The 24,549-nt window shown below is 37.4% G+C and overlaps 1 protein-coding gene across 4 annotated transcripts in view; it reads left to right on the top strand.

Moving 5' to 3' along the window:
• The window catches only part of HYDIN (HYDIN axonemal central pair apparatus protein), a 383,279-nt gene that overhangs the window by 53,816 nt on the left and 304,914 nt on the right, over positions 1-24,549 (top strand). The gene's annotated exons all lie outside the window — the stretch shown is intronic.

Below are 24,549 nucleotides of genomic sequence, written 5' to 3'. Positions count from 1 at the left end.
TCATTGCTAAGAACAAAATTGGCCTCAGTCAGAAATATCCCTGGACAGTCCCTTAAATCACTTCGAACAAACCAGTTCAGAAATTGAACCATTGAAAAGCCTTCATTCTGAGAATATTTAAGATTCCAATTTATACACTTTTCCTATATGTCACCATAAATTAGTAGAAGGATAAATTTATCAGTTCCGTTATGTCTTTATTCTTCTAAATTTTGCTGCGGCCCTCATTTCATACTTGCTTTCTTTTTTGACAATGTCAAGGAAGCTGGTACCATTTGAAGGGCTACCTGGACATTACTCTTTGCATGTTGGGCTAGTAAATCCTTAGAATCATTCATGTGTACTTTCCATGGTGTTCCCAGTCTGCACTGGACTGACAGGATTTTCCAGCAGTGACAAAACCAACACTAGCATTTTCAGGACTATCTCACCTCATTCTACAACCCACTGACGAGAACAGGAAAGACAACCACCCAACATTTAATTTAATTTAATTTAATTTGATTTAATTTAATTTAATTTAATTGTACCACCCAACTATTTTAAAGGTTATTTTTATGTCTTTTGATTTGGCTAAGTATGAATGTAGTTGAAATTCCATCATCCTCATTGATGTAATTTTCTTGGGGTCTTATTTTAGGGGTTGTATTTGCTCTGCGTAAGCATCACCATTTGGTATTTTCAGTGTTTGAAGAGTTTGTTTTTCTGATGAGAAAATAATGGTTATCACTTTGTTATAATTTACATTTGCCAGATTACTAGTGAGATTGAGCAGTAGATGTCTATTGACTTGTTGATAACTGATCTTCTGTGGATTGCCTGTCTTTATCTGTGCCCAATTTAAATTTGACCTTTTTGTATTGATTTTTAGGATTACTGTTCATACCCTGGATATTGATACTTTGTATGCCATGTTGAAATATAAATTAAATTAATATTTACTACTGGTATGTTCTTAGCTATTTTTTAAAGTCAGGTTTATGATGTATAATTTATATACTATAAAATTCACCTCTTTTAGATGTACAGTTCCATGATTTTTGAAAAATATATGGTCATGTAACCACTTTAATATATAGAATTATTCCATTGGCTCAAAAATTTCCCTTGTATCCAGTTGTCGTCAATCCCCTTTCCCTACCTCCAGCCCCTGGCAACCAATGATCTGATTTCCATTTCTGTATTTTCCAGAATATCATGTAAATGTATTCATAAAATACACAGCACTTTTTTGGTCTTGTTTTATTTAACACATTGATTCTAAGGTTTATACACACTGTTGCATGTAACAGTGGTTCATTCCTTATTGCTGAGTACTATTCAATTGAATGGATGTACCACCAGTCAATGGACTTCAGGTCGTCTCTCATATTTGGTGATTATGAATATATAAAGCTGCTATAAACATTCACATACAGGTCTTTGTATCAATATATTTTATTCTGGAGTGGGATTGCTAGGTTCTATGGTAAGTATATGTTTAATTTTATAAGAAACTGCCAAACTGTGTTCCAAGTGACTGTACCTTTTTGCCCTTCTGCCAGCATAGTTTTGCTTACTCTATAACCTTGCCAGCAGGTGACAATTTTGTTAATTATAGTTATTCTTGTAGATGTGTAGTGGTATCTCATTCTATTTTTGATTTGAGTTTCTTTCATGGCTAACGGTGTTGAACAACATGTGCTTGTTACTTTATTTTGTCTTTGGTGAAGTTTCTGTTCATATCATTTGCCCCTGTCTTATTTGGTTGTCTTCTTATTGAGTTGTCTTTTAAAGTAAAAAAAAATTTAAATTTAGAGGTAGTCCAGTTTATCACCATTGTCTTCCATAGATTATGCTATCTAAAACTTTTTGCTTAACCCAAGTAATCATTCAATCACTTTGTTGTTTTGATATTTTGTTTTATTTTATTTGCATATGAGCAAACTTAGATTTATTTGGGGGGAATAAAATGCCTCTGACATGTGTGTGAGAATGATTTCTATAACCACAAAGTAGAGGGGAAGTTATTATTTGCTATTAGTTCGCAGCATAGTTTCACAGACTTCAAAAGAGTTTTGAGAATGTTTCTCCACGTTAGCAAAAAAATATAGAACATGAAAATTTTCATCAAGTTTGAAAGAAACCCATATAGCTTGTGAAATCATGTTTTAGCTAACATATTTTGGGATCTGTGTAGAGATTCTTGACATATGTGTTTACGTTTATCTTTTGGGGGACAGTGTTCATAGCTTTTATCCAATTCCTAGTGGGACTCAGACCTCAAAGATCAAGGATCGCTGGTTTAGAATGAACACATGTCAGAGCACAGGGGATAGTAATACACTTGATAAAGGTTGGTATCACTGAAGGTGAAGAAACAACCTGTGGGCAGTCTCTTTGTCTCAAATGATTCCTTCTAAGATCTATTCCCTTATGAACACTGCAGAGGCACTTAGTATTTGGCTAGTCTTCATATAAAAATGCCTTGCAGGGGGAATGAGGGCTTGAAAAAAGGCAAAAATGACTGTTGGATCATGGCTGGGAGGATTTCAGGTTGGGCAGAGAAGGATAAGTGAAGAATTGACAAATCACCAGATGGCCTCCACAGAGATTTCATTTGAAAAACCATAAAGTTAGTCTTTTCATTTTTTTGAGGATTTCAAGTGCTTTAAGTTCTGATTTAAGAGTTATATTTACCCCTTGTGGTGGTAGGGAAGAAGATTCGGCTTTTAAAAAATGTTCTTTACTTAAAAGAAAAAAAAAAAAGGTTCCTGGGTAAGGTAGGTAGGGGGATAGAGTACCTGGCTGATGGGCATTAAGGAAGGGAAGTGATGGGGACGCCTGAGTGGCTCAGAAAAATAAGAATGAAATGACTAAGAAATTTCTTGTAATTTCTTGGCAGTTCATAAATCTCCTGCATTTTATTTGGCATCTTCTTGCTTTAATAGGCTATCTAAAATGTCCTGAATGTAGGATTGCTCTAATAACATTATGACCTGATTGCATCTGTGTCTGTTGTTATTTAAGTCACTGTTGTAAGCCCAAGTTAAATAATGTTGCCTAATTCTATGTTCTGTACAACTATGTTGTTGATGCTTGGTTTTATTATAAATAATCCACCCAAGTTTGCAGCCGTGGCTTTGAAAAATCCCTAATTAAAATAAATTTCAAGGTTAAGCTATTTTTATTCATGCCTGAAAATAATTACCGATACTTGTGGCTTTTAAAATAATAACAGTGTTGTAAGCATATTTCAAAACCAGGAAGGCAGAAATTTGTGTTTATGAAAGCCAAAAAATTAGTCTTGCAATACTTTGGAATGTCCCTGGTAATTAATTATAGTTGATGTATATTATATGGAACCTCAAAGATTTTAGCAGGAGGTGGAAAAAGAGGGCCCTGATGTATTTCATTTTTTTTCTTTTATTTATTTATTGATTTATTCATGACAGAGAGAGAGAGAGAGTGAGGGAGAGAGGGAGGGAGAGAGAGGCAGAAACACAGGCAGAGGGAGAAGCAGGCCCCATGCAGGGAGCCTGATGTGGGACTCGATCCCAGGACCCCAGGATCATACCCTGAGCTGAAGGCAGGCGCTAAACTGCTGAGCCACCTAGGGATCCCCTGTATTTCATTTCTGATATAATTCCTGTCACTCTCAGAGGGAATTAGAGTTTAATAAAAAAGAAAAACAAAGGGATATAACCTATGAAGAGTAATTAATAACTTTAGCTTTATCAGAATGAAATTCCATAATAAACGGTAAGCTGTCTTTTGCTAAATCATGAAATATTGCAGAGGGAAAAAGCAATATACTCTTTCACGATATGGCTCGTTATGTTAAAACTGTTACTGGTAGGGGAGTTTTGTACTTGTTAAGCATTTGTGTTTTTACATCGCTGTGTGTAATTATAATTAAACAGATGGTTCCTGAAAAGATAGTGTGTTCTTAGCAATTAAAACTATGGCAAGCTGCTTTTCCTTTTCCCCAACATACAATTAAACTGAATGGAATCACACACCCTGTGGGTTCTTCAAAGGAAAGGTTCTGTGTCGATTCAAGTAGATTAGTATTCTGTTCCGCAGCCCTGTCATCTTGCCCCTGCAAACTGAGAGCTTTGCAGCTGCAGAGGACTTCCAAACATGGGTTTTAGGAAGTAGTTACCGCTTCTCTGCTTTCTCCCTGAATCCTATTTTTGCTGTAGGGAGATTGATAGATTATTTTTTTATTATTTTTAGAAAATATTTATTTATTTGAGAAAGAGACACACACGTACACAGTGCTAGTGGAAAAGGCAGAGGGAGAGGGAGAGAGAATCTCAAGCAGACTCCATGCTGAGTGCAGAGCCTGATTCAGAGCTTGATCCCAGGACCTCAAGATGGTACCTGAGCCAAAACCAAGAGTCTGATGCCCAAACGACTGTGCCACTCGGGTCCCCCTGATAGATTACATTTTTAACTGGGATTGGTGGAACAGTCTCTAAAAACCATTGGATGTGTTGTATCTTACATAGCTTTCTAAATTCTGAAGAATTTCTAAATTCTTTCTAAATTCTTACAATTTCTAAATTGCTCAGCTAGCCCATGAAATTCCTTAAGGGCACAGGAAAATTAGATTTTTTTTTTTCCTTCTTAAGATAGCAAATATTGGTGCACCTGGGTGGCTCAGTTGGTTAAGCATCTGCATTCGGCTCAGGTTATGATTCCAGGGTCCTGGGATTGAGCCCCACATTGGGCTCCCTGCTCAGTGGGAAGCCTGCTTCTCCCTGTTCTACTCTTCCCCCTGCTTGTGCTCTCTCTCTCTCTCTCTCAAAAAAAAAAAAAATTAAAAAAAAAAAGACAACGAATATTGACATGTTTGCTTGTGAAAAAATTCTTTCATTTTGGAGTTTTTAATCAAAAGAATATAGAATTTACTTTGGAGTCCAGGAAAACCAAATTCTGTTTCATTTACAATTCCTTTTACAACAAGGAAACTTTAGGAGATTTTTCAACAAGGATTCAGTGCCCTGTGAAATATTTCGCCTTTCAAAATATAGCTTTGTGGCCAGTGGCCCCTCCCTGGAACCAGACCCCAGCAGTGTTAATGGGTCTCCCCCAGAGCAGTGCAGTTTGAGCCTGTGGTGCTCTGTTCACAGATGAAACCTTGGAAGAAGTGTTTTGTTTGCACGAGCACAAATAGGCCCGAATATACTTTCAATGATTTTAGGTACAGGCTTTTGTGCCCACAAGTAAGCAGTTATTTGCTGGGGTAATTAACCATCTGCACTTTATTATGGGAGTGCAGCTGGCTAATTATGCCCGGTGCCCTAGGGCAGGTTCAACTTCTCATCTGCATAAGAAGTGGGTTTGCAGCAAAGGACACTGACCTTTACAAATGAGCCCCTAAATTTAACCAGTTCAGTTGGAGGTCACCACTCATGGATCTTTGTTTTATTTTGTTTTGTTCAGAAGTGAAATTTATATATGGGTAATGATATTTCTATTTGTAAAGCAATTAATAACAGAACCATAGGACAGCCATATTATGATGAGCCAGGGACAATGAGATCCCTGCTGAGTTCAAATTGTTTTGGTTACTTATTTTGAAAAAAGTGGCACATCAATATGGATGTATGTATATTTGTGAACTTGTACAGAAACTTTACATGAGGTAAATTGGTGTATTAACCATTGCAGAGTCATTTTCAGCAACAGTCGTACATTTTTCTAGTACTCATCCAGTAGTTGTATGTTATTGTATACATATAATATGAAGAAGAAACAACAGAATGCTGGAGAGCAGAGTCTTACATTTTTGAAGAAACAACAGAATGCTGGAGAGCAGTTTTACATTTCAAGGCAGTTTAAGTTCAGGAACAATGTTAAGTGTGAAGGGGAGGTGCTGGGGTGAACTTCCCATATTTATCTGTCTGAAATTGTCCTGAATTCACCCTTATTCTTGAAAGATAATTTTGCTGGTTATAGAATTTAAAAATGGCAGTTTTTTTTTCTTCTGACACATTTGAATTCATCATTCTACCATCTTCCGGCTTTCACTATATTGATAGATTAGCTTTTAATGTAACCACAGCTCTGTTGAAAATAATTTTTATTGGCTTTTTAAACCATTTTTCTCTTTATTTTTGGTTTTCTTCACCCTAAGATTGAGTCCAGGTATGGATTTTTCCACCCCCCTTCATCTACGTAGCTTGGGATTCGATGGGTTTTTGGAACCTATAAATTGGTCTCTCCCAGCATTTCAGTAGACTGCCCAGCTAGTTAGTTTTCAGTTACTGCCTCTGACTCTTCTCTGGTCACTCAAGGCTCTCATGACCTCAGTCTCTGTCCTTCATGTCTCTGGACCTCCCTTGTGTGTTTTCTGTTCCTTTGTCACTCCATGTACTAACCTGCCTAATTCTTCTGATCCATTTTCTTGTTCAGTCATGTTCTCTTCAGCTATTTAAAATATGCTTTTTACTTTTCCAAATCTGTAAATTTAGTCTCTGTATCTTTTGTTGCCAGATGTTCTATTTGAATCTTTTTTGAATCTTCTATACAACTCCCCCCTACAGCATTTTGTTTTTAAAACATCTAAAGAAAACTTGAAGTAATCATCGTACCTAAATACCTTTACTTGGGGCCATCAGTTGTTGTTTCCATTCTGCCACATTGGCTTTTGCACACACTCTCTCTCTTTCTCTTCTGAACCATTTGAAAGCAATGTAAATTAAATTTTATAAATTTTATAGTTAGGAGTTATTTGCTAAGATTAAGAACATTCTTTTATGTAACCAAAGTGTTGTTATCACAGTCTACAAACTTAAAAAAGATATACTATTGTCTGATAGGCACTCCATGTTCATATTCCCCAGTTTTTAAAAAAAATTTATTTATTTATTTGAGAGAGTGCCTAAGGTGAAAAGATTTCTTATTATACTTCTCATCTTGAGCAGATTCTAATCATTGACTTCTGCCTCAGCAAGTTCACCAAACAAAGCCCCAGTTGTTCAGGATTAGCAAATGCCCTGGGACAGAAGTGGCTATAGAGTTTTAGTTCTTTGCTTACTTCTCTGGTGTTTGATTGCATTTAGATATTGGCCTGGTAATTGCTCACTGTATTGATAGCTTTTTAATACTTTTAGGGGGAATTAACATTTATTTTTCCCCTAAAGTTTTTAAGTAGTGTTCACATGAATGGTTGGTTCAACCAATTGTTATCTGCCATTACTGGAAGTGAAAGTCATCTTTAATTTTAGGAGAAAAATTTATTTCTGTCCTTATTAGAAATGTAGGCTGGTATAAGTATTTTTCATACTATCATAATGAAAATCGATCTGACCAAGTTCTGCTCTCTAATATCAGTGTACGAAGAATTTCCCAGTCAGTATTTACCAATGTGATAATGAAAGAAGAAAAATGACCCTGTTATATGCCAGACAGCTCAGGTACAGTTTTATAGTATGCAACCAGTCCCTGTCATTGGTTTTCATTACTGAATTCTGTTATGACAGCCATCCAGTATGAATTAAAAAAATTATATTTGACATTTTAATAAAAGGTAGACATATAGCATTTAACAAGTAGCTGCTGGTAAGGGTGTATGAGACAGTGATCAGTGTTGAAAGCACTCCGTTTGAGCAGGGACAAGCTAACTTGTTCTTCATTTGTTCTTGGGAAATACCATATCCCTAATGGCTGGCGGAGATTGATGAAAACCCCAGTCTCTTTCTTCATTGATGGTAGTTGGAGCCTTGGAAGGGTCAATGAGTAAATCCACATTTGCTCTACTATGTATAGCTGGCTTTCTTAAAGGGATTCTAAATATTTTCTGTGAAAGGAAATATGATTCCCAGGCTTTATTTTCGTCAGAGGGATTTGGTTAACAAATAAGATCACTTTTAAATAATGTTTGCAAAAAACTCTTGAATTTATTAGTACCTGGAGAAAATTTACTGATTTTCTGTAAAGAATTTTCTCTGTAACCCTCAATAAAGTTATATATGTCTTTAAAGTATGAAAATGAAGTGTTTCTAGTTATCTCTTCTGGATTCAGATGACCCAGAATTTTTTAATCCATGTGAATTTCTGCAGAGATCTTGCTATGTGCTAGTTTTAGTCACATGTGGATTCGGGAAGAGCAGAATTATTTGTGTATGAAATTACCTGTGCTGTGTTAATTAATGCAGATATCTAATGACTTTTCATGATTTCCAGATTTTTAGGCACCCTGGATGGTACCCTGATGGTTCAAATGAATTAGTCTATGCATTATATATAAGTGCAAAATGTTTAAACTTATTCTCTCCTATTCTAATAGAAGTAAGGCATTTTTAGCTTGCTTTGGAAATAGCAACTCACACCATTACATATTAGTTATTTGCAAGTCTTCCTAATAAACCCCAGGAGTAAATTTTAAGTAAACGTATGATTTCTAAAAATATAACAATTATCATTAGAGAGTGCTAGGTTTTAAGTAATAGAAACTTAGTTCAAACTTCAGTACAGTTTAATTAGAATAAGGAATTTATTAGTCCATTTAGCTAGGACACCAGGATGGCTGATAAGACCAAAGATGAACCATTTGTATCAGGGCCTCAAAGTTTAGAACTGCTTGCTTTCTTGCTTGCTTGAAAAAAAGATTTTATTTATTTTATTTATTTATTTATTTATTTATTTATTTATTTTTTAAAAAAGATTTTATTTATTTATTCATTTATGAGATACAGAGAGAGAGAGAGAGGCAGAGACATAGGCAGAGGGAGAAGCAGGTTTCCCACCTGATCCCTGGACCACGGGATCACGGTCTGAGGCTCAACTGCTGAGCCACCCCGGCGTCCCTAGAACTGCTAGACAATCAGAAGAAATACTTTATAAAGATAGATTGTCAAATCAAAAGCTGTTGAAGCGTATTCCTTATTGAGTATGCATTCTTGAATCCAAATAAGATAAATAGATTTGAGAAAATGATCTGCTAAACCCATTGTAGGCATATGAGAAGATGTTTTCTCATGTTAGAAAATTTCCTAAGTAGAATAATTGGTATGGCACACTGGAGGGAAGGACAGTTGAATTAGGGATTGTTGTGTTAGGAAAATAAATTAACATACCCAATATTTTCCTTTGCTTATATTTCTTCCACAGAAGAGTCACAAAGAAATGATAGACTGCAGCTTTAAAAAAAAATTATTTTAGAATTTTGCTAAATTAGCAGGAGGGGGCCATTACATTTGTTGTTGATATTAAAATATGAGTAAGCCCTCATTGATTTGATAGTTAATTCCAAAATAAGGAATTTTAGTTATCAGTGAATGGTAATTTCAGTATTTCTTCTTTATTGCAGCAATTCATAAACAAATACATATGTATTTCTTTCATACAATGAAAATAATATGAATTGCCTAGGATTCATAAGAAGCTTCTAAAATACTTCACCTTGAGTGATATATATGTATGGTGTAAATTGAAGCAAATTCTCCAAATCAACATTCATCATGTGTAATAGCTGTAGAAGTCAGAGGCATTCCGTTTGTGTTGTTGCAAGCCAATTGGCCTTTATAATCTGGTAGTAACAGAATCAGTGGTATATAAAATAGAAGTTGTTATATTTTAATAAAGCAAACATGGATTTAAAATAGTTTGTTATGTTTATAATAGCATATTTGACAAAATGAACAAGACTTATCAAAAACTGCTTTTATAAATTTTGGTCTAAATGGTTCTCAAGTTATTCATGCTATGGTAACACATTACAAATAATAAATAAACTGCAATTATTTATAATGAATTCACTTTGTCAAGAGATTGTGACCACAGAATACAGCTCAGATGACACTTGTGTCAAAGAACATAAATTGGCTCAAATAGCTCAAAAGATCCTGCCTGGATCTAAGGATTTAAATAATGTCATCAGAATTCAGGCTTATGACACTGCTTTCATATGTGGCTTCATTCTTAAGAGCCTCTCTCCTGTCATAGGGGCAAGAAAGCTGCCTGTTGCTTCAAGCCCATATCCCACTTTTCAGCAACCTCAGTGGAAAGAAAGTGTGCCTCTTTTTCAGCAGTTCCAATAAAGTCAGAATTATGCCTCATTGGCTCTGACTGGTTTAACTTTAGTCATTTGCCATATCTAGAACTAATCACTGTGGCCAGAGAGATGTGATATTAGGATAAGCTACTCCTGGATTGGGGTAAGGAGTGGGGTGTTGCTCTGAAGAAAAATGATATTGATCCCTGAAAAAGGATAAATAGATCCAGGGTAGTAAAAACTTATAAATACCTGACAAATGATTCCTTTTATTTTTTAATTTTTTTAAAAGATTTTATTTATTTATTCATAAGAGACAGAGGGAGAGGCAGAGACATGGGCAGAAGCAGACTTCCTGTGGGGAGCGTGATATGGGACTTGATCTCAGGACTCTGGAATCATGACCTGAGCCAAAGGCAGATGCTCAACCACTGAACCACCCAGGTGCCCCAAATGATTCCTATTTATTGATTGATTGATTGATTTTAAAGATTTTATTTATTTATTCATGAGAGACACATAGAGAGGCAGAGACATAGGCAGAGGGAGGAGAAGCAGGCTCCATGCAAGGAGCCCAATCCGGGATCAGGCCCTGAGCCAAAGGCAGATGCCCAACTGGTGAGCCACTCAGGTGTCCCATGATTCCTTTGTAAAATGAATATATTTTTGAGAGGCACCTGGGTGTCTCAGTTGGTGAAGTGTTCAACTCTTGATTTTGGATCTCAGGGTTGTGAGATCAAGCCCCACTTTGGGCTCAGCATGTTGAGTATGGAGCCTGCTTAAGATTCTCTCTCTCTCTCTCTCTCTCTCTCTTTCCCATCCCTCTCTTCTTCCCCATCGCCCTCACATGCTCTCTCTCTCAAAAAATTTTTTTTCTAGAAAAAAAAATGAAGATCTCTTTGAGAAAGAAAGCATAGATGGCTTAGTGATTCAGCTACCCATCCAATCACTCCTGAAATATTTATTGACTCCATGCTAGGCATTATGTTAGGCTTATATACCAATGATAAGGATGATGGTCAAGGTCTCTGACCCATGAAGCTTGTTCTCTAGTGACGAAGACAGACAGAGAAATCTAGTTACACAAGTTATTTACTCAATATGTGAAAAGTGAAATTGCTATGAGACCTTAGGAAAAGGCTTTCTAGAAGCAGTGATGTTTCAAATGACACCTGTGAGATGAATCTAAGTTAGCATGGGGAAAAGGAATGAGAGGGAGAGAGTTCCAGAGATTTTACCTCAAAATAACCTTTTAGTGTGATCAAGAGAAACAGGGCAGCCTGACAACCTAGACAGAAAGGAACCAGAGTATCCTGGTAGGGTTAATGGACTTGGAAGGAGAGACTGGGCATTCCAGAGACAATTATGCACTTTACCATGTCATCTGAGGGTGCCTGTAATAGTGTCTCATAGTTTGGATCCATACACAGATTAAGACTCTTTTTTAAAAATTTTTATTTATTTATGATAGTCACACAGAGAGAGAGAGAGAGAGAGAGAGACAGAGACATAGGCAGAAGGAGAAGCAGGCTCCATGCACCGGGAGCCCGACGTGGGATTCGATCCCGGGTCTCCAGGATCGTACCCTGGGCCAAAGGCAGGCGCCAAACCGCTGCGCCACCCAGGGATCCCAGATTAAGACTCTTTCTGAAAGATCTAGCTAAAGCTCAGAGGGTCTGAAGTTTAATATACATTTTCAAAAAATGTTATTGCTTTTATTGGTTCTTCAAGTGAGAAGGGGCTGAAGAATAAATATGTCCTTGGTTGCTTGGCAGAGAAATTTTAAATGTTTACTTCTGGCCATTAAAGTTCTGTAAATAGGTATTCATTGTTAATAAAACAAGGTAGCACTAACTATATCTCAGTCTGATACCTAAAATGAATCACAATGTTAAGACATCAGCTCTATAAATCTTGGATTAGGTGGCATGAATGGATAATCCAGGTTATTATCCAGACATCTGAGCAGTGCTATAACTTCTACCAGTCCTGGGAACTATGTGTATTGTGCTTCATTTTTGGGTTTTATCTTCAAATAAAAAAAAAAAGTTTCATTTTTGCATTGGAAAATTCTTCAGTCATGGAATAGGTTTTCTCCCCTTATACTATCTACACTTTGGCAAATGAGGATTTCTGCTTCTGAGAAGGGTAGACGAGGTAGTACAGGTCTGTCCTCCTGCCAAGGACAACTGGAAAACTTGGGTAGGTTATCAACAGGAGCCTGCTTCAAGGCAGTAGAGAGCTAACAAGATGGTGAAGAATTATCAGGCCAGCTCTAAGTGGAACAGGGACCCAGGGAAGTGAGTTCAAAACTTAGAACCCCTGAGAGCATATGCAAATAAATTCCAAGGAAGAAGCCAAGAGAGTAAAAGACAGAGCAGTCTTTGTGGGCTAAGGCAGCAGGGATTGGTGGATAGAGGGCACCTGCTGAATTCCTCTTTGGGTTTGGACCTCAAAGGGCTGCTTCAAAGGAATAGAGATGAACTGGAAGTTGGTGCATAAAGCTGCTTGAATAAAAAAAAAACAAGCCATAGAGTGGGCAAAGACATCTGCAAAAACAAGTAACTGTGCATTCAGAATATTTGAAGGACTTATACAAATCAATAAGAAAAAGACAACCCAAGGGAAAAAGTCAAGGGACTTGACACCTCAAGACATTTCATAAAAGGGGACATCCAAATGGACAAGCAACATATACAAAGATACTCAACCTTATTAGTAATCAGGGAAATGCAAATTAATACCACAGTGAGCTGTGATAATACACCCACAGGATAGCTAAAATTTAGGTTTCTAATAGCAAGTGTTAGCAAGTTTGGGTGGTATCCAGATCTCTCATACACTGCTGAGAGTATAAAATAGGTACAATGACTTTGGAAAACTGTTTAGCATTATCTACCATAGTTTAAGATATGCTTACCCTATGATCCAGCAATTCCATTCCTAGATAGATACTGTTTGGCCTTGTGTGCAGACAGACATTTATAAGACTGTTCATAGCTATCTTATTCATGGTAGCCTCAAACTGGAAACAACCCAGATGTTAACCGATAGTAGAATAGATTAATAAATAGTAGTATATTTCAAACAGTGAACTATTAAACTTAAACGAAGAGTAACAGATTGCAGGTATATGCAATGAAATAGTTATATAAAGTAGAATAAAAGAAGCCAGACATAGAAGATTGCACACTGTGTGAGTCTGTTGTTTCAAATATTAAAACCTGAGCAAAGCTATAGTGTTTAGGGATGCATACTTAGGTAGTAAAAGAAAATCAAGGAAGTGATTTCTATAAAAGTGAAGATAGTAATTGCCTTTCGTGGGGAGAGATGGCTTAGTGATTGAGAAGGGATGTGTGGGTCCTTCGGTAGACGTAGTAGTTGCTGACAGTGTTTTGTTTCTTTACTGGCATGATCATTACACAGATGTTCACTTTATAAGAAATTTGTTATCTGTACATTTTGGAGATACCTTTCTCTGTATATATAAAATTTCACAATAAAATCTTTTAAAAGGCAGTATCATTTTAACTTTTACCCACCTCATTGTAACTAAAAGTAGAATTTATCAAGTGCTCGAATTGTAACAATGCTTTTCACATAAGAGATGTGACCAAGTCTGAATGTGGATGGATATGCAAAGTCAAAATCCAGTTAGATTTCTGGGTGCTTGTTACTGTATGCTAGAGGCCATATCACTAAGTTTCATCTTCACTCCTCAAAAACAATATGATTTTATTTATAATTAGTATAGTACTTTGCAAATAGTAGATAACTCTATGAAATTAAAAGATAATTGAATTCCCATGTGAGAAAAGTAATCTGTTTTGGAGCTGTATTACTTGTAGATTCTTGGTTTAAATCATGAAAATGATGTGAATTGGGGCTCACAAATAACAAATAAGCTCTTTCTGCAGCTGTGGCTCTCTCTTTTCTTGTTGTTACTGTTAAAAAAAGAAACAACAGACCCCAAGTGGTGTCATTTGTGCTAAACTCATGTCAGCAAACCCAGACTTCGTACCTAATCTGATTACAGTCTCAACCTCTCCTAGGAATGTTATCATTTTTTTAAGATGTTATTTATTTATTCATGAGAGACAGTGAGAGAGAGAGAGAGAGAGAGAGGCAGAGACACAGACAGAGGGAGAAGCAGACTCCGTGCAGGGAGCCCAATGTAGGACTCGATCCTGGGTCTCCAGGATCACGCCTTGGGCTGAAGGTGGCGCTAAACTGCTGGGCCACCCAAGGGATCCTTCGGAATGTTATCTTTAACCAGTCAATTTGGAATTACCTGGGCAGCACTAGTGAGGTAATCTGCTGGATATATCCCATCCATACTCCACAGAAAGGTGAGGTTGCTTGAAATAATCCATTATTTTAACTTTCTTTTCATACCTCTGTCTGCCAATAAAATCCTTCCATTTTGTAGCGCTTTTTGGAGTTCCTTTCTTTTTCCTTGTTGGGATGCTGCCTAATTCATCAATAATTGAATAAAGTCAAATGATCTTCAGATTTACTCAGTTGAATTTTGTTTTTGTTTTTTTCTTTTAGAGAGAGAGAGCATGAATGAGAGAGCAAGAGGGGGAGGGGGAGAGGGAAAGGGAGAGAGAATCTCAAACAGGCTCCATCTCACTATCTCTAGGCTACAACCTGAGCCGAAACCAAGAGTCCGATGCTTAACCAACTGAGCCACCCAGGCACCTCTGAATTTCGTTTTTTAACATTGCCTTATTCCTATGTGGCCCATAGTTGGCTGTTCCTGGCCTGGTTCTACAGTTTGAACAAGTTTCAAACTTTGACACTTTTCTATGAGAAGCAGTTCTTTTTGTAATTTGAGGCCTAGGAAAATTAGTTTTCACTCTGCATCTTGTGGTATTTTGACTTACAGGAAACGCGTATTTGGTCTTCACTCTTTCTGGTACAGAGGTCCTAAAACTCTTGGAATTTCCTGAGTGAGGAAAACAATAAAGGGGTCTTTTGTTATGGTAATGAGCTGACTTTTGGACTCCACCTAAGGGTGAGGAGCTGATTGCCTGAAGAACCAACCATGTGATTCCAGGATTACAACTTGCAGTCCCACCCCCAGCCTCTGGGGAGGGGAGGCTGAAGAGGAAAGGGACAGGAGGTTGAATCAGTTTTTTTGTTTTTGTTTTTTGAATCAGTTTATAAATGGCCAAATTTAATCAATCATGCCTATGTAGTAAATCATCCATAAAAGTCCAAAAGGACAGGATTTGGAGAGCTTCCAGGTTGGCAAACGCATAGAGATTTGGGGACAGTGGTACCCTTGGAGAGGGTGTAGAGATTCTGTACTCTTTCCCACATATTTTGTCCTCAGCATCTCTTCTATCTGCTGTTCCTGAATTACATCCTTTTATAATAAACCAGTGATCTAGTAAGTAATATGTTTCTCTGAGTTCTGAGAGTCACTCTAGCAAATTAGTCCAACTTAAGAAGAGGATCTTGGGAACCTCTGATTTATTGCTAATTGGTCTAAATTACAGGTAACACTCTGGGCTTGTGACTAGCATCTGGTGGTAATGGGAGAGATAGTCTTGTAGGACTGAACCCTTAATCTACAGAATCTGATGCTACCGCTGGGTAGATAGTTTCAGAATTGAGTTGAATTGTAGGACAGCCAACTGTAGGGAATATTCCCCTCTCCTCCCCACCCACATTGGAATTGGTGACCAGAGCAAAATACATCTTCATTTTCCTTTTCTTCGACAAGAAAAGGGTCAAACAAGAAGATTCTTTTCTGAAACTTGTCTCTTTTATCTGCATCAGATATAATAGGTCACACATTCTGCAGAGACAGATTATTTTCAGGAAGTATTTCAAGGAGAAGAGAACAGAGGCCATTGTGAAACCTATGAAATCTAAAGTATTCAATTTAAAAGAGATAAAACAGAAAACCAAGGAGCATAACAGCTTTAGAAACAGTAGAAAAACAGAAGATGAAGTAAGATTAAAAAAACTAAAATCAGTTCTTTTATTCTGAGTTCCTGGAGAACCCTTCACTGATAACATAAGTCTTATTGCATTTGAGCATTTTCCCTAATTTTTTCTTTGATATTTTCCTGCTAAAATGGTGTTTGGGGGTAAAGAAACATTTATTAACATTCCAGAGTATAATTGCCCTGCTCTCACTCCAACAGTAGCAGAAATTGAAGACACGAACAGATTCATTGCTTTTTTTTTTTTTAAACCAAACTTTCTGCTAATACTAAGAACAGATATGCCAGATACTGTGCAAAGCACTTTACACACATTCTCTCATTTAATCCTCACACTAAACACCTGGGGTATACGTGGTAGCTGGCTTTCAAGATGGCTCCCAGCAATCCTCCCTTCCTGTATCCATATCCTTGTGTAGCTTCTCTCACACTGAATAGGGCTGATTAGTGGGACCAATTGCATAAGTGACAATGTGTGACTTCTGGGTCACAGAGGACATTGCAGCCTCTCCCATGGTCTGCTGACTGCTTGTTGTGAAGGTAGTCAGGCATCATGACACAGAGACTCCAGCAGCCCGGTTGAGAGACCCATGAGGAGAGGAACTGAGGTCTTCCACCGAGAGCCAGGACCACCTTGCTTAGCCATGTGAGCCATCCACCTTGGAAGTATATTTTTCCAGACTTAGTCAAGCCTTCAGATAGCTGCCACCCTCACTGCCATCTTTGATCACAATGTAAGAGATCCTAAGCCAGAATCACCTAGACCTGTGTCTTTCAAATTTTTGAGTCACAGAAACTGTGAGAAGTGAGAAATGTTTTGTGTTGTTTCTAACTACTAAGTTTGGGGGCAATTTGTTATGTTGTAATAGGTAACTACCATTATCTCAATTTTACAGTATTTTAGTTTTGTGTTTCAGCAAAGGAGGGACTTGAGGATGGAATAAGAAGGCAGGAATAAAAATGTAAGGAAATAAGTCTTTGAGACATTTAAGATGAAGGGAAAACAAGAAGAGATGAATTGAGATGCGGGATGAAGTAGAGTTCAGGTCATCATGATAGATATTTATGTGACATATACATGTCTCCATAGTGTCTGGGGGCTTTCACTAATTTAATAATATATGTCAGTAAATTCTGCTTTACTAGGCAGCAGCCCATTCTACATTTGATCACTTTTAGACTCAGCTCCCTTATGAATTCCTAGAGGTAAGCAAAACTCATTTTTGTGCAGAAAATGAATTTTGTGCTTAAGAATATCTATCCTAAAATGTTTTTTCCTTTTTTCTTTTTAGAATTTAGTACTGCAAAATCAGTAAGGCAGAGCTTTAACACAAACCATCCTACAAGGTTCTTCATCCTAAGAGTTAACTGAGAATACATTTTCTTGTCTTTTCTGAAAGAACCTAGACTCTGTTCCATAGAAACACAGAAGGAGCCCAAGGTTGACATTTAAATTAAGGAACATAAAACAAAAGAGAGAAATTGTTCTGGGAAATATTTTAGTCTTGTGAAAATTCTCTTTTAATAAATGCAATTAATATGAAGTTAAATTCAAATATTAACTGAGCCTTTTTCTTTGTATTCACACATGATCCCTACAGTCAAGCTTATGTTCTAGAGGTAGAGACAGGCTTGTTAGCAAATAATTGCAATACAATGTATTACCTTCAATAATAGAGGCATATGCAAAGTACAGAGTGATTGACACTCTGTTTGCATTAGGGAAAGCCTTACTTCTGGGGACCCTTGAGATGGGTTTTGTGGGATGAATAGAAGTTTGCCGGCAGATGGGGATAGGGAAGTGAGAGGAAAGGATGAACTTATACAAGCATATTAGAAGTATGAAATAGACACATTTGGGGATTGTGGAAAGTCATTTGTGTGGATTAATTAACACATTTATGAAATAAGCATATGTACTGGGCAGTGAGAATACAGTGGTGGAAAAGACAAAGTTTCTGTCTTCAAGGAGCTTACAATCTATTGGTAGAGGGAGATGATCATGATGGGGTGAGCATTGATACAGAGAAGGGGCAGCCTTGGAAGGTCAGAGAAGGCTTTCTGAAAGAGGTGACATCTGAGCCTAGAAAGACAAATAGGAGTTAGTGGTGGGACTGGGGGTGCAGAAGGAAAGGTGTTCCAGGTGGTATGTATAAATCTGGAGGCGTGTGAGCACTTGAGAGATTGTGAACTGCAAATTGCACATAAAACGAAGAAGAGCAAGTTCCTGGTATGTATGTCATGCTAAGGAGCTTACAGAATATTCTGGTCTAAAGGATTTTAGGCAGAGAAATGACATGACCTTATTTTCCCTTGAAAAAGGTCACTGTGGCTTCAGTGCAGGGTGGCTAGAGAATGGAGTACTGTGAGGATGAGATGCTGGAGTCATGGAGTTCACCTAGGAGGTTGTTCTGGTTAAGACATGAGGAGTACAGTAACAAAGGAGGGCCACAGGGATGAAAAGGAGGAGATGGATGTGTGAGATATCCAGGAGGTCGAGGCAGAATAGCGTCATGAGTGTGGACTCTGGAGCCAGAGTGACTGACTGGCTGTCTTTCCAGCTCTAGCCTTTACTAGTATGAGAACTGGGGCAGGTTATCTTCTCTGTGCCTCTGGGTTTTTAAAGCTGTGATTTGGGGAGAATAATAGTATCTACATCTAGTACATAATGTTTGGAACACTATTGTTTGTAGGAAGTGTTCAATAAACATTTAGTTATTATATGAATGACTGGAGGAGAGACAAGTCATAGATGAGAGGTGAATTTGGGGTGTGGACAATTGTGTGGATGGTGATTCCATTCACAGAGGGTTACAGGAGAGAGCAGGTCTGGGGGCGCATGCTGGGCTGGAGGCAGCTGTGGGACATAGGTGGGTGGAGGCATCTTGTTTGCAGTGTGGTCAATGGAGTGGAGCTCAGAAAGGATCTGGGTAGGCTTAAATCCTCTAGAATTGCAGGAAGGCACAGAATACAGGGAAGCTTTGGAATAGGCTGTGGGAAGAAAGCTGACAAGGACAACAGGGTGGTAGGTGTACAGGGCCCAGTGGGAGCCAGAGACTCTGGATTTATAGTGACAAAGTTGCACTGTTGTGCGGTTTTCTCCAGCAATCCTCACAGCCTGGGGATAGGAGAGAAGAGCAGCTGGACTGCCCCAGTATTGGGGTTTTACTGGCTGAGATGGTAAGACCTGGAATTGGGATGTTGACAGGACTGCTCAGAGACTGGGCAGGGGTTAACTGTGAGATGTAGGCTGCAGAGACAAGAGTGAAGATGTGAGAAGGGGCAAGGGAGCAGAAGGAGTTTAGGGTGATTCTTGGACTACCTGGCTTGAGAACGTGATCATGGAAATCAAGATGATGAGAAATAAAGGAGTGTGTATGTGGGTGCATATGTGCCTACGTGAGTGTGCGTGCAGGCTGTACAGGGGAATGGAGGGTGGAAAGAGATATAATGGCTATTTAATTAAAATAGAATTCTAGGAGTTTGTGAAGTTAATTTTAAAAAATAAAAATTTATTCTTGGTGGAAACTGAAGATTTGGTGATATGTCTAGCTGGTACTATACATGCCCTAATAAAAGTATTGTTATCTCTTTAGTTAAAAAGTTATTTGGTAAAAAAAAAAAAAAAATAAATAAATAAATAAATAAATAAATAAATAAATAAAAAAGGTCTTGGGTCATGGCCCCTTTTACCATATTTTTTGACCTGAGGGTGGTCTTTAAAAGCAGGGTGTTAAGATGACTGATGGATTACAGGAGTCAAAGCATTCCAGGGATGTTAATGCATTTGGCCTATTTGCATGGATTCAGTTTTGTGTTAGATATTGAGCAATGGGCTAGGTGATTGTCATTTTTAATAACACTCTTGATTATTGATTCTGTCTAATTTACTGGTCGATGGTTCATTAGAAATTCACAGGCATCCATTTAAATACAAGGCACTATGCATTACAGTCTCTACTCAAGGAGTCTATGGTCTATTAAGATCAGAATAAGCACCCACATAACTGTAAAGTAGAAATTTTTAGGTGTCATAAAAGAGAGAAATAAGATATTGGAAGGTCAGAGTTGTTGAACAGTCACTTCCAGCTGGTAAGATCAGAAAGAAATTGCTTCGATAAGGAAATGACATTTGAATCAGGAAGGGATCTGTGCAGAGGTAAAAAGAAAGGACATTGCAGTCAGAAGGAGCATTGTGAGCAGATTTTTTGGGAAAAATATATTAACTCTTGTAGTTGAGCTACAAAGGCATGATCCAAGTACTGCAGGCTGGAATTGTAATAAGGTGTTAGTGATCAAAACTGGAAAACAACAAAACAGGAAAATGGTCAAGAATCTTAAAGTGCTTAAGAAATCAGTTATAGAAAAAAATTAGTTTTATTTATTTTAAGAAATTAGTTTTAATAAAAAATGCCAGAATCATCAAATTTTAACAACATAACTGCTTTGTGTTTTGGTTTGATAAAGAGAAAGTCATTGTTTTTCTCATCTGTTGAAGTTGTTGTTAAGTTACAGTATAGCTTATCTTTTCATAATTGGGGTACATCCACTAGCAAAAGATATTTATTTATACATCAAAGGATATGTACAGTTTTAAAGGATTGCCAAAAGGAAGTTACAGATTTACACGCTACCTGTAGCATGTGAATAGTACAGTGCCATTATTCTACAAAAAACCCAATAATTATTTAATATCTATTATTCATTTATTTGCGTCATGATCTAAACAAGGTGCATCCTTGCACTTGGTTTGTTTAGAACTCTTTTAATTTATAACTATCCCTTGCCCACAACCCTCTGATGCTATTTATTAGTTGAATAAAGGAGGTCATTTTCCTATAATATTTCCTACCTTTTTGATTTGGCTTAATTGTATTTTTCCAGAATATGCTTGTTCCTCCATTCGCCATGTTTCCTGCAGCCTGGCTCATAGATCTTTGTTAGTAGTTCTACATAGCTGGTGCTGTGTAGTGCATCATGTGTGGAGACACATGATATGTCTGGTTTTCAAGCATTTAATGTTGAGATTGGTTTAGAGGGCTCAGGTGTTGTTAGCCCAACTGAGCCATTATAGAGTTCTTCAGCAACAGCCTTCCTAATTATGTTAGCATTGATGATCTTTTGTTTTATTAGGGGTTACATAATGGTCGTGATTTTTCTGTTGTTTGTTCTGAGTTTATTAGCTGGAGTTCTTCTGTGAAGAATCATTTTCCTTCCTTACCTGTTTGATTAGCTTGCAGTGCAATTTGTACCAAAAAAGTGGTTGATTCTTTCCTTTTATTATTTTCAAAATAATTAGTTTGGTGCTGTAGAACTTCCGTAGGTGACCAATGATTCTTTTTCTGGTATCTTTTAAACTTGAATTTTCAGAGACTTATCCATTGCAGACTTAAAAAATGTTTCAAATCGTCCTATCTTTGGTGAATGGGAACTCCTATTGGATCCTTTAGACACAATCCCAGTGGCCTTTGATAATGTCCTTGTTTTATTTATTTTATTATTTTATTTTTTTTAAGATTGATTTATTTATTTATGATAGACATAGAGAGAGAGAGAGAGAGAGAGAGAGAAAGAGGCAGAGACACAGGAGGAGGAAGAAATTGGCTCCATGCCGAGAGCCCGACGCAGGACTCTATCCCGGGACTCCAGGATTGCACCCTGGGCCAAAGGCAGGCGCTAAACCGCTGAGCCACCCAGGGATCCCCAATGTCCTTGTTTTATAGTAAAATAGAATGTTCCAAGTTCATCTTATACATTTTATGCATCAGACCTCAAATTACCCATTTCTCCAAGGAGATGTGGTTCCTTTTAGTGGGAAATGGTATTTAGAGTCTGCAGTATGTCCTTGGACTGTTATTGCTTACTGGGCCTTCATTGTTTCTGAACTTTTTCAGTAGGCAGGTTATTTAAAAGAAGAAAATAATCCTGAGCTCACACTTGTTTCCAATTTAAATGTAAGATTATAAGATTTCTTAATATGAGAACTTCTTTGGCTTTATTTTTTCTTAAGATGAATTGCTCGGTTCCTTTTTTTTTTTTTTTTTTTAAAGATTTATTTACTCATAAGAGAGAGAGAGAGACATAGGCAGAGGGAAAAGCAAGCTCTCGTCAGGAGCCTGATGTGGGACCCGATCCCAAATCCCAGGATTATAACCTGAGCCAAAGGCAACTGCCCAACTGCTGAGCCACCCAGGCATCCTGAATTGCTCAGTTCTTAACAATATTGCTTTAACTACTTGTTTTAAAAATATTATTACTGGGTCTCCTAGCTAGCTCAGTCAGTAGAAGATGCAAACTCGTGGTCTTCGGGTTGTGAGTTCAAGCCTCATGTTGGGCCTAGAGCAAAAAATATATATATTATTACTCATATTATGACTAACAATAAGACTACATTTAATGAAGACAGTCAAAATACTATGTTTTTAGGTCAGTTGGAGTAATTGTTTTCTCTTTGTGGTTATGAAAGCAGCTTGATATACAGCAAAGTTCATTTCTTTCAGTTGTTTTTCAGCTTTTAAGAATTGATTTTTTAAGGGCTCCTGGGTGGCTCAGTCAGTTGAGCAACTGACTCTTGGTTTCAGCTCAGGCTATGATCTCAGGGTCATGAGATCGAGCTCTGTGTTGGGCTGCATGCTCAGCGTGGAGTCTACTTGTGATTCTCTCTCACTCTGCCCCTTCCACTTGTGCATGCTCTCTCTCTCAAATAAATAAATAAATCTTAAAAAATTGTTTTAAGTGTTTTAGAATGTATTTTTAACCACTTTATTGAGATAAAACTCACATAGCATACAATTCACCCTTAAGGTGTATATACAACTCAGCAGTTTTTAGCATATTTACAAATACATATTTGTGGTGCAATCATCACCACAGTCAATTTTAGAACATTGTCATCTTAGTAAGATATCCCATATCTTTTAGCCATACCCTACCCCCTGCCCATCCCTTCATTACTTCCAGCCCTATACAACCACTAATTTATTCCTTCTCTCTAGAGATTTCCCCATTCTGGACACTTCATGTGTATAGATTCATATAATATGTGGTCTTTTATAACTGGCTCACTTTACTGAGCATGATGTTTTTGAGGCTATTCCATGTCTCTGTGATCTAAGGGGGTACTTCAGCCTCACCCCTGGTTCTGGTATTTTCACAAAGGTATCTTGTCTCTGGATAGTTTCTAGTTGGTCTTTTTGTGAGAGAGACTGAAGTTGGCAATCACCTGTTCCACCATGTTGGTGACATCACATCCCATATTACCTTGTATTATAACAATTCTTTGCATTACATTTGATTTATTGTTTGCCTTTCTCTGTTTAGTATGTCTTCTTTGCTTTTTCTAAAATTTCTTCTGGTATTTAGAAAGATTTACCTTTATGTTTAGTAGTTTTTTGGTGTATAAACCCTTTAAAATACCTACATTAGTAATTTACTATTGTATGATAAAGTACCCCAAAATTAGTAGCTTAAGACAGTGAATATTAGTTTTCTCACAGTTTCTATGGGTCAAGAATCTAGATGTGGCTTATTAGTTGGGTGCCTCCTCCTCAGTCTCTATTATGCATCTCCAGTCAAGCTGTAGGCTGGGCCTGTAGTCATCTAAAGACTCAAATGAGGCTCGGAAATCTACCTGCAAGCTCATTCACATGGTTGTTGGCCGGCCTCAGAAGACCCATTTCTAAGATCACTCATGTCACTGCTAGCAGAGTTGGTCCCTCACCACATGGGCTTCTCTCTAAGCTTTCTGAGTGTCCTCTCAAAATGGCAGCTAATGATCTGAAAGAGAGCCAGACAGTACCCAAGATGGAACTGAGTCTCTTTATAACTAATCTCAGAAGTGGCATCTATCACTTGTGCTGTATCATATTTGTTAGAATACCTAAGGACAGCCCACACTCAAGGGCAGGGTATTATGCAATACATGAGTGCTTGGAAACAGGTATCACTGCCATCGTAGGGGCTTTCTACCACAATTCCCATAAGCTCCTTTATTCTATCTGGTTTAATAGTTTGACTCCTACCTGTTACTTATTCAATTATTAATGATCTTATTCTACTTTTGACTTTATTTCTATTTTTTACTTTTCTTTTAAAATTGCATTCTTTCAACTTTGTCAGAAACTGTTTAAATTCTATTTTCTCCTCATGTCTTCAACTTCATTCTTAAAATTAGCCCTACAATTAAATACATGAAGTGTTCATTGTGGGTCATTTTGCTGAAGTTCCCCAGTCACCTTTTGGTTGGCTGAAGCCCATCCTCTAGTAGAGTCCTCAGGAAGGGAATTTGTTTACTATTTTCCTTGAGCTTTTTACATGTTCAAAACTCCTTTTCTGTAGCTTCGGTAATTGAAGGAGAGCTTGACTGTATGTAAAATCCTTGGCTCACACTTTTTAGTTTTTGGAAAATATTATCTTCTATTTTCCCATTTCATAGGTTGTTTTTTCAAGGTCCAGTGACATCTAATTCTCTTGCCCCTGTGAGTTATTTTACCTTTCTGCCTGGAGGCTGTGAGGAGTTTAAAATTTTCTCTAAATGTCTAATAGTTCTGCTAAAATATGGCTCAGAATTGACCATCTGGGTCTGTTTTCATGGGCACTTACCAATCC

Source organism: Canis lupus, chromosome 5 (assembly GCF_003254725.2).
Source record: "Canis lupus dingo isolate Sandy chromosome 5, ASM325472v2, whole genome shotgun sequence".
NCBI classification, from domain to species: domain Eukaryota; kingdom Metazoa; phylum Chordata; class Mammalia; order Carnivora; family Canidae; genus Canis; species Canis lupus.
This window is presented reverse-complemented; position numbering and strand designations above follow the sequence as displayed.